Here is a 10900-nt window from a genome sequence, read left to right as displayed (position 1 = left end):
TTTCTGCTCTGTACTCCAGACTGAGGTGTTACAGGAGCTCAGAGAATGTGTTTTATTTTCTTGAAACAGCCCATCTCTGGCACCAGAGCTGTTAAAATATCCCCTCACTGCCCAGGCTTCTTAATTGATCCTCCATTAGGGCTTTATGGACACCCTGTCCTCCATCCTGTGCCTCTTTTATAGAAGCCATTAAAGCAAAATCAAAGCCTCTGTTCTTAACTCCTTATCACACTGGTGTGGTTTAATTCCCTCCTCAAATCCTTTTTTACTGTACAACTGATGGAGCAGATTCTGTTACACGGCATGTGCATGAGCCAGCCATTGTTTTACAACTGGAACTAAAATTCAGCTTGAAGAGGGGAGAATAAAGTATAAGAGAGAGGGAGGATGGAGATTCAAAAAGTAAAACCAAGAAATAAGTTACAAATAAGTTAAAGCAAATCTGCAATGATACTTGTTTATTCCTCTAATTGCTCTAATAAACTGAAATGCAATAGGCTGAGGAAATGCCAGCCACTCATTAAACTCTCTGGAAAGTTACACCAGGCTTAATTAACCAATAAACATACAAATATGCCATTTAAGATAATGTGCCTGTCTGCATTACACAGACTAATGTGTGGGACTGCAGAGCGGCAATTGTGTGTTTCCAGAACTGTAAATGTTTGTGCATCTGAATGCACCATACTGGGATAAACTAGTGCAAGTGTAATGCAATCCATGTAGCAAGCCTTACAATGCAACATGTACATGTTAAACAACACTTCAACACTTAACACTTAACACTTAAACAACACAATGTAACTCCAAGTCAATCATACATAGGAATCAACACTGATTGACGATCAATTTGACATGCTGTTGTGCAAATTTAATAGACAACAGGTGGAAATTATTGGCAATTAGCGAGACATCCACCAATAAAGGCGTGGTCCTGCAGGTGGTGACCACAGACCACTTCTCACTTCCTTTCTTTCTGGCTGATGTTTTGGTCACTTTTGAATGCTGGTGGTGCTTTCACTCTAGAGGTAGCATGAGACGGAGTCTACAACCCACACAAGTGGCTCAGGTAGTGAAGCTCCTTCAGGATGGCACATCAATGTGAGCGGTGGCAAGAACATTTGCTGTGTCTGTCAGCGTAGTGTCCAGAGCATGGAGGTGCTCCCAGGAGCCAGGCCAGTACATCAGGAGATGTGGAGGAGGTCATAGGAGGGCAACAACCCAGCAGCTACCTTTGCCTCAAATGGTCAGAAACAGATTCCATGAGGGTTGTGAGTTTAGATGGTGGTTGTGCTTATAGCCCAAAACCATGCAGCATGTTTGCCATTTGCTAAAAAAAAGACTGGTGTCCTGTGCTCTTCGCAGATGAAAGTAGGTACATACTGCACACATGTGACCGACGTGACAGAGTCTGGAGACACCATGGAGAATGTTTTGTTGCCTGCAACATCAAGCATGACCGGTTTGGCAGTGGGTCAGTAATGGTGCGGGCTGGCATTTCTTTGGTTGGTCGCAAAGCCCTTCATGTGCTTGCCAGAGGTAGCCTGACTGTCATTAGGTACTGAGATGAGATCCTCAAACCCCTAGTGAGACCATATGCTGGTGCGGTTGGCCCTGGGTTCCACCTAATGCAAGACAATGCTAGACCTCATGTGGCTGGAGTGTGTCAGCAGTTCCTGTGAGACAAAGGCATTGATGCTATGGACTGGCCGCCCAATCCCCAGACTTGAATCAATTTGAGCATGTTTGGGACATCATGTCTCACTGTGCACCAACACCAGGTCACACCACAGACTGTCCAGGAGTTGGTGGATGCTTTAGTCCACGTCTGGACCACCGGAGACCATTCATTCCTCATCAGGAGCTTGCCCAGGTGTTGTAGAGAGGTCATACAGGCATGTGGAGGCCACACCCACTACTAAGCCTCATTTTGACTTGTTTGACAATACATCAAAGGTTGATCAGCCAGTAGTTTTTTTTTACTTTAGTTTTGAGTATGACTCCAAATATAGACCTCCATGGGTTGATAAATGAGGTTTTTTTGTGTGATTTGTCAATACATTTAACAAAGTAAAGAACAAAGTATTTAATAGGAATATTTCATTCATTCAGGTCTAGGATGTTTTATTTTTGTGTTTCCTTTATTTTTTTTAAGCCTTGTAGGTTTACCTATGGGTGGTAGTAGCCTAGTGGGTAACACACTCGCCTATGAACCAGAAGACCCGGGTTCGAATCCCACTTACTACCATTGTGTCCCTGAGCAAGACACTTAACCCTAAGTTGCTCGAGGGTGGTCTGTCCCTGTAACTACTGATTGTAAGTCGCTCTGGATAAGGGCGTCTGATAAATGCTGTAAATGTAAATGTAAATGTTACCTGCAGAGATTTACAGTACCGCACTACTGGATTTTATTACCAGCAGAGATCCAACACAGCTTCATATTGGATTACGTGGTAGCGCTCCAGAGGATTGGGTTGCTGAAGGACATCCCATCCTCTGATGTTAGCCTCTAATGAGATTGCTATAAATTATGTTTAATAGCATCTCCTAAGTGCAGTTCAGATTAATATGTAGAACTTCATTGAGTAAGACTGCCAATGAGACACTGAGAAGGTAAACTCCATTTATATTTTCTGAAATAATATTTAATAAAACTAATTATGATTTATTTTTATTAGAAGTATAATCTTCATTAAGAATAATAATATTGATTATGATAATAATAATTCTAATACTAATCATATATAATTGTATATTATCTATTACAATTATTAGGGGGCTATAGCATCCAACCCATGTTAAAAAGAACAATAGTTTGCTGGAGTGGTCTGGGTGGTGGTAGCCTAGTGGGTAACACACTTGCCTATGAACCAGAAGACCCGGGTTCAAACCCCGCTTACTACCATTGGGTCCATGAGCAAGACACTTAACCCTAAGTTGCTCCAGGGGGGGACTGTCCCTGTAACTACTGATTGTAAGTCGCTCTGGATAAGGGCGTCTGGTAAATGCTGAAAATGTAAAATGTAAAACCATGATGCAAGATATCTTGCTATTATCTTATTATTGCTTTTAATTTTATTATTGTTGTTTATTATTATTAAACATTTAATACTCTGCAGTGTATGTCAGTCATTTGACTTGATAATCTGTGTTAACACAAAAGAAAACTATGGAAAACCTTTATCATTAACTTGTTATATTTTTCTGTTATGTGACAACTCTTGATATGCATTTTTCACCAGGACTGAAAAAGCCCAGTCTGTTTCCTGTCCTCCATAAGCGGGTCGCAGCGAGGCACCTGTGGACCACACTGTACACCACACTTACTCCTCATTTACTCACGAAAGTTGGAATTAGACTAATATTTCACACATTTTATAAGAAGATTAAAAAAAAAAGACCAGCAACTGAGTGTTGTCAGCGGAACTGATGACGAGTTGCCGTTGTTGGGTGTAATGTGATACGCGTGCTCATTCTCGTCCAGTTACAAGCACAGTACCACAGCCCAACCCTGGCAATAATTCATTGAAACACCTTAAGCTTCTTTCAAACAAAATTACCAAAATCAAAGAGACTCTTACAAATAATTACAGCCGTGTTTTTAAATCGGAATTAAAAGGAAAACAACAATTAAGAGTGAAAGCCGACCGAGCCTCTGCCCTCAACTTTTCTGTGCGGCACTGATAGGAGGGGAAGTATCTGTTTACTTTGTGATTAGGACAATTTTACTGTCGTGGAGCAGTAAATTCAAACCATCCAGCCAGCCAGATCACTGCAGACGGCATTGGGCCTTCACTTATTCAAACCTCCCTCCTCCAGCCGCCCCAAAATTCAAATAAACCCCAAAGCTAATTACTGCGAATCCTGTATATTTTTCCGTCGACTTCCCTAAAACGTGAAACAGGAGAGATTCTTACAGTCAGCATGTCACACTTAACCACTCACACATCAGACACATCTCAGATCTGTGCTTTCTTATTTACTTAAAGTACTTTTACCGAGGTGAGGAGGTAAAAGGAGCCTTATTTGGTGCATGGCCCCCAAAATTATTCCTGAAGACGCAGAGGTCCAGTTTCATAAAAACACGATAAGAGTAAATATTATGAGTCCAGGGGGGGAAAAAAGTCTTTTTAAAGGGTGCCAGTGTTTGAGAACAAATGGATGTGTGAATACCAGTGTGAGGGTGTGTTTTTCTAATGCTGAGCTGAGTGTGTCTCAGTCAAATTGTTGGGTTGTCGAGTTTAACTACAACATCATAACCTCAGACAAGACCAGTTACTGTAATGTTAATTTTTATTTAATATGAGCCAATGTATATTGCATTAACTTAAGAATATTAACAAATGCACGGACCTACTATTATTACTATAATACTTTGTATAAATTGAATGATCACCCTTGTTGGGTGGAACCATCCAGTGAAATGATGTAAAAGTCAGCAGCGGTGTGTGTGTGTGTTAGTTCCGAGTTGGAATACCTGACCGAATCCTCCCGAACCTCCCGTGTAACGCTGCGTGTCGCAGGCTGGGGACCAGGTCGCCCCCCGCCACCCCGGGACCCACGCGTGCGCGGAGTTGAGATCTGGAGAGTGTCCCCGTGGCCAGAGAAGGATGTGAGCAATTACCAGTCCTCCAAACACTACTTTAACCCGGGTTCACCGCGTCCCGCTCCTCAGCTGTGAAACGCAGGCCTGGCGGACACGAGCACGAACACGAGCTGCCTGCAATTAACCAATCATCATCATCATCATCATCATCACCCGTTCAAAAAACACATGCGCTCAGAGCTGACCGCATAATTTACGCCGTATAATATTGCTCTTCTTTAAACATTTGCGTGATATTTTATCACAGTTTACAGTGTAAAGATTTCTAAATCGTCTAAATTCGATTTGTTTTTCAATAATAATTAGTATAATTTTTTATTTTGCTATTATCGTTTTATTTATTTATTTATTTGTGGTTTCTTTGTTTGTCGTGATGAAACGTTTCGGATAAACCCGAGAGAAACTATAGTTATATGGTATAGTCTGGACTCCACGTTGTCGTCGCCATCTGAGTGTCGCATAAGCGAGATCGGAATCTGAACTGTACTCGAGGAGGTCCGGGTGTGAACTTTTGGTTTCGGTCCTTGTCACGACTGTCCCATGCCCGTTCGGAGTGGGTTTAAAGGCTGTTCATTTCACGCTCCTCTGCCAACACACACATACACACGTAATTACAATAATAATATTTATTGTTTCGTTCTTGTTTTATTGTACACATTATAACATAAAGACCAATTGGCACAGATAGCGGTGGTCGTGTAAGGATTTCGACTTTTGTTTGTGTGTGTGTGTGTGCAAGTGTGTCCGTCTGTGGTCACTGGTGGATTTCAACTGATTTCAGAATAATTCACCGTGTTTTGTTTATTGTATTCACAATCAATAGTACTATCAATCATTTGATCATTTTCCATTGACGCAGCAGAGTTCAAATTTGTATATTTTACACATACTAAACATTTAATGTCATATTTAGGCAAATTGTCAAAGAAAATCGATTACTATTGGTTAATGTGGCAGTGGAGGAAATTAATGTGATTTTTATATGTCCCATTAAAACTGTGAATTTTACTGTGTCCCCAGGTCAGCAGTGCGGGGTCAACGCAGTCGTGCGCGATTGGCAACCAGCTTCACTCACCTTTTTTTTTCCTGATTTTTTTTTTGTTTGTTTTTTCTGTTTTATATACCGTCAAATGACAATTATTGTGGTAATAAAGTAAGTCCAAACTCCCTGTGTGCGTTTTAATTTTTGTTTTTGAGTGTCTGTGAAACGGTGCGCACGGCGGCGCGCACGCAACCCGATCGCGCGCTCGCGCGCCACTCGACCCACGGAAGGAATCCACACCGGGCAGGACGATGCGTATTTATTACTTTAAATCACGTAAGAAAGGCAACATCTCTCGGTTTCGTAAAAAAAATGCATAAGAGCTCCTGCACGTGGCCGGTAGAATTATGAATGATTTTGGACAATATAGTTTCTAGTATCTAACATAGAAATTTCTGTTCGTTTGGTGCAACGTGGCTGCATAGTAACGTGTCTCAATATTTGTCTCGCGACGCATTAATTTCTCATTAGCCAGACGTCATCCAGTAGCCCTGTCAGAAATAACACAGTGATTAAGGAGGCCTGGAAAATCGCTGAAACATTTTGTTTAGTTACTAATAGGGTTCTCACAGCCAAATACACAAAATAAGTACATACCACACAACCATGGCCATCTGTGTACACATTCTAGAACACACACAGAGAAACAGTGGTCGTGGTCATTTATTAAAAACCCACAATTACCATTTGCCACTGCTACACAGTTAGAAAGAGATGAATAAAATAAAATAGAAAAGCCGAACCCCACACCACACTGTGCACCGTTCTCATCTGAAGCATATTAAGTGTGTTGAGTTTCAAGGCTAAAACCTCCCTGAGCTCGCAGTCTCAGGCACCCTCCCTCCCTCCGGCCGCCTTTACTGCCCCGTCTCCTTCTCTCATTCACTCTCTAATCCCGGTGCACGGTGACGGGCACGGAGCACCACAGTAGCCTTCATTAGCTGGTGGCTTTTGGGAGATGGGCCTCAGCACAGAGCTCGTCCAGGGGGCCTGCATGGACTCTAACTCAATTTTAGCAACTTTGTTTTGACAGAAGCAAAGAGTTACGAAGGGTGCTGTGAAGCCCAACACACCATGTTGTAAAAAGGCACACATACACACGCACACACACACACTCTCTCTCTCTTAGCATTACTGCTGTGAAACCCAACACTACTACTTCTACTTTAAAATTAAAATGAACTGAGGGTGTGTACAGGAGGCTGGCACTCTCCTTAAACACACATACACACACATCCAAATGTGAAAACATTTCTGGGTATAATATTTCTTAAGACCAATTATGATTTTTATTTACGATGGTTGATGAATTCATCCTAAATAAAACCATGAATACAGGAATGTACACAGGAAACACACACACACACACACCTCAGCCTGTGTAATGTTAATCATTCAGACATTTCAACAAACACCCCTGATCATTGTGAATTATATTTTAGGCACTGATTTAACCAAATGTCCCCACAGAGACAAAAAGACTTTACTTTACTTTACTTTATTTAGCAGACGCTTTTATCCAAAGCGACTTACAAGAGGAAGACACCAGCAATTCTCGTTCGATTTCTATAGAATATTGAGTTTACAAACTAAGAGCACTGATAAGGCTCAGACTTGTCAGGGAAGAGCATGCTCAGAGATTGTTAGGTGCTAGACTAAGAAAAATTATAATGTATTTATAAATTTTTGTATTGTTTGTGCAATACATTTGCAAACAAAAGACATTTTGCTGGTCCTCATAGGGGAAATGAATGTTTAAATTTTTTTTATTTGGGGACAGGGTTAGGTTTTGGCTAAAGTGATAATAAAATATGTATGTGTGTGTGTTTGGGGGTAATTTTGGAGTACAGGAGAATTGTCATCTTGTGGTCTGTGTGGCGGTTTTGAGCGCTGACTCTGGGCTATTTCTTTCTGATATATGACCATTTGATCCTCAGTGTTCCTGCCATTGATCAAGCCCTGTCCGCTCATCTGATGGGCCTGGAGTAATCCAATCAGCCATGAGAAAACCAGAGGAAGAAAAGAAAAGGAAGATGCATGAACCTCTACTTTTCTTGATATTTTAAACATTTGTTAAATGCAGAGCCACTTTTGGTGAAATTTTGTGCATTCATCAGTGAGGCGAGGTCTGAAGAATACATGTCAGACGTTCTCCCCATTTTTCTGCTGTTCTGAGAAATCTCCTGTGCCTGGTTGTGCTGAAGCCATGTGCTGAATTGAACGCGGTCTGTCAGAAGTGTCACTGAAACAGATGTGAGTGCCGTGTCAGTCATATCCTGTGAGCTGTGTTTGTATTAACACCTCTGTCTGCGTAACACACACACACACACACACACTGAACGCACCTACTCTCTTTGTTGGCAACGCACTCACGAAGGCCTGAGTGACAGTCACTCGTCTGACCCTCCACTGCAGGGGGTCGTGACCCATCCCATCTGGTTCTGATCCCCAATGACACAGATAGGTGCTCGACTCACATGGTCTTTCCAGTGGGACTGGGGGACCTGCAAGATTTTTTTGTTATGGAGCAAGAAAAGAACAAATCTTTCAGAATGAAAGTCTGTAAAAGTTTTGTTATGGTTTCCAAAGTTGAAATAATGTTTATGCTAATTTATTGTGTGTGCCATAAGTTTTAATGAGCATTTTCAAACAAAAAAAATCTAATTGAGCACAGACATTTTAAAAAGTGAATAGAATAAGAGTTTATTTAATTTGTATTAAACAGTTTTTCAGAATGATTATTTTGAAGAAGTGGTCTGAAAAGGGCACAGTTCTTAGTCAGAACTATGAGAAGTTAAACTGTCAATTACCTTTCTGCTCAACTTTCATTTTGTTTAGGTAAAGCGAGTGACAAGCCTCCTTTTGACGTTTAGTGTTACACTGCATGGTAATGGGCAACTGTCCTCCGCTGTTCCCGGACCTGTTGAGGAACTCTTCCGTTCCTAATGGTTTCAAGTTCACATTATGCTATCTGAAGTTGTTTTGAAATGAATATGGGGAATGATCACACAGAAGTGAAAAAAGATAACAATATACAGTTACATTCGTTTTTTAGTCTGTTGACACGGCAAATATATATTTCAAAACAGTTCCCCTGTCAGTGGGATGCTGTTTCTCGCTTCATGTGTCGCAGACATGTGGTATTAAGGTACAGCTGCTGTGAGTGGTGCTTGGGAGGAAGAGGAGGCAATGAAGAACAACCAGCAGGGGAGGAAATTGGCATTTTCCTGACATTTTCTTGTGTCACTGTCATGGTAACTGGAAGAGTAAGTAATACAGCAAAGTGGTGTGAAGTCATAAGTACATTAGAAATGAATGGAGATCTGGACTGTTCCCACCTTTTCCCAGACGTCTAGGCCGAGACAGGCCGCCACGGAAACCCGAGACCTGGTTTCTAAAGTTGGTCCCTCGCCTCCTGGGCTTGCGCCCCTTTGTCATGCCCACATTGACAAATTCTTCAACTCAGATCAGGCTGCAGTGTCACTGTCAATCACGCTCCACAAGCAGGAAGTGGCATGTTATAGTGAGGTGACACAACTGAAAGCATCTCTCCATGGGTAGCCACTTCTACCCTGGTGTGATGATGTCTATAAATGTTTCAGCCCATTTCTCCATTTTACTAGTCACCTAATGCTAACACAAACAGTCCTGCCCAGTTATTTTTTTCATTATTTGCCATTTAAATAAGATAGATGTATATATTTACACCCTAGAGTAAAATGAATACTGTATTATAACTCTGTTTTAAAGAGAACCACACATTACACTATTTGCACTGCAAGCCCTTGTGTAAGTAACAATGCACACTTTTCACACTCTGTTTATACTATTAATTGTATTTGTGTATGTTTCATACCCAGGTCTACACAGACCCCGTATCAACCACATTCTGGTCTCAGCACAGGAACCTACTATTTACAGTGTTACATGAGTTTAATTCACAGATATGGATGGCTTTACAATTAAAATGCCCTCACTGCTTATGCCCGGATGCAAATAGATGCCTTTATTTGATACATTATCTGCACAGAATCTAAATTGTATTTACCATATTACCAATTAACCATAAGAAAGACACATTTCCTGATTAGTAAACATTTTCAGAGCTTCATAGCATTCAATAGATTTGAGGCAGAGGAGGATTGGGCTGGATATTAATTTTGAGCATCTCTCTTGCCTGAGGGACACAAACTCTCTCTGGCGAGGAAGATAATGAATTTACTCGGAGTCGCTGAGAGCTTTTTAATAAAAGACACATTCAGTCCCTGCTCGCTCTCTCTCAGTGGCTCGCGCTCTCTCAGTGCTGTTATTTCCTGAACAATATCTTTATTCTGGTCATTATGAAGGTGACGAGATGACGCCGTGGTTCGCGATACATTAAATAACATAAGCCAGATTACTTTCATACTTTCACTGTGTTGTTACGCTGTAGTCTCTCTCTGCGCTTCACATGTGTGTGGAGGCAGGGAGGTGCTGACTGAGGCCGTCACCTCTTTAAAAAAAGGAATGTTTTCTTATCAGCGATGAGTGACAGTTTACAAGCTCTCATGTTGTGTTCTGCGGCGGGTGTCCTCTGCGCCGCCACCGTGCCACTGCTGCTGATCTGTGTGAAGGGCCTGGTGCCCTGAAAGGCGAGATCTCCCTGCAGCAGGGCCCTGAACCTGCACCACCGACACATATAAAATGGATTAGGAAATATCAGAGAGCCCAGCTCTCTCGTACACGTGTAGATTCTACGTGGAGTCCAGAGACAACTATTCTAAATCCAATTTTTCTTTTTTCTTTTTTATTGACACAAAATGTAGCATGTTTGTTTATCCATTCATGCAGTTATATAACGACCTAGATTATCATCATTTATCTGTGATACAGTACTTATTTAAGGATGGAACATCTTTTTTAAGATTTTTTTTTAAGAAAATAAATAGTTCTGACAGATTTTCTATCGCTTCCACACTCTCCAATAAGTTGTAAAGCTAAACCGTATACACAAAATGTATACAAACTTCACTTTATAAGACCACAAGCCGTAATTTACCCACTTGCATCCTGAGTAGTTGGAAACGGCTGTGTTGGTGTGTGTGTGTGTGTGTGTGTGTGAGAGAGAGAGCGAGACAGAGAGAGACTTGTTGTGTAAGCGTTTAAGAACCACCAATTAACAGCGAGCATCTTCCTGACAGCGCCAATGTATCATTTCAGTCCTCGGTTTGTGACTCTAATGCAGAGCTAATGCAGCAAGCGAGCCGTGTTTT

Source organism: Denticeps clupeoides, unplaced genomic scaffold (genome assembly GCF_900700375.1).
Source record: "Denticeps clupeoides unplaced genomic scaffold, fDenClu1.1, whole genome shotgun sequence".
In the NCBI taxonomy this organism is placed as follows: domain Eukaryota; kingdom Metazoa; phylum Chordata; class Actinopteri; order Clupeiformes; family Denticipitidae; genus Denticeps; species Denticeps clupeoides.
Note: the sequence above shows the minus strand (reverse complement) of the source record.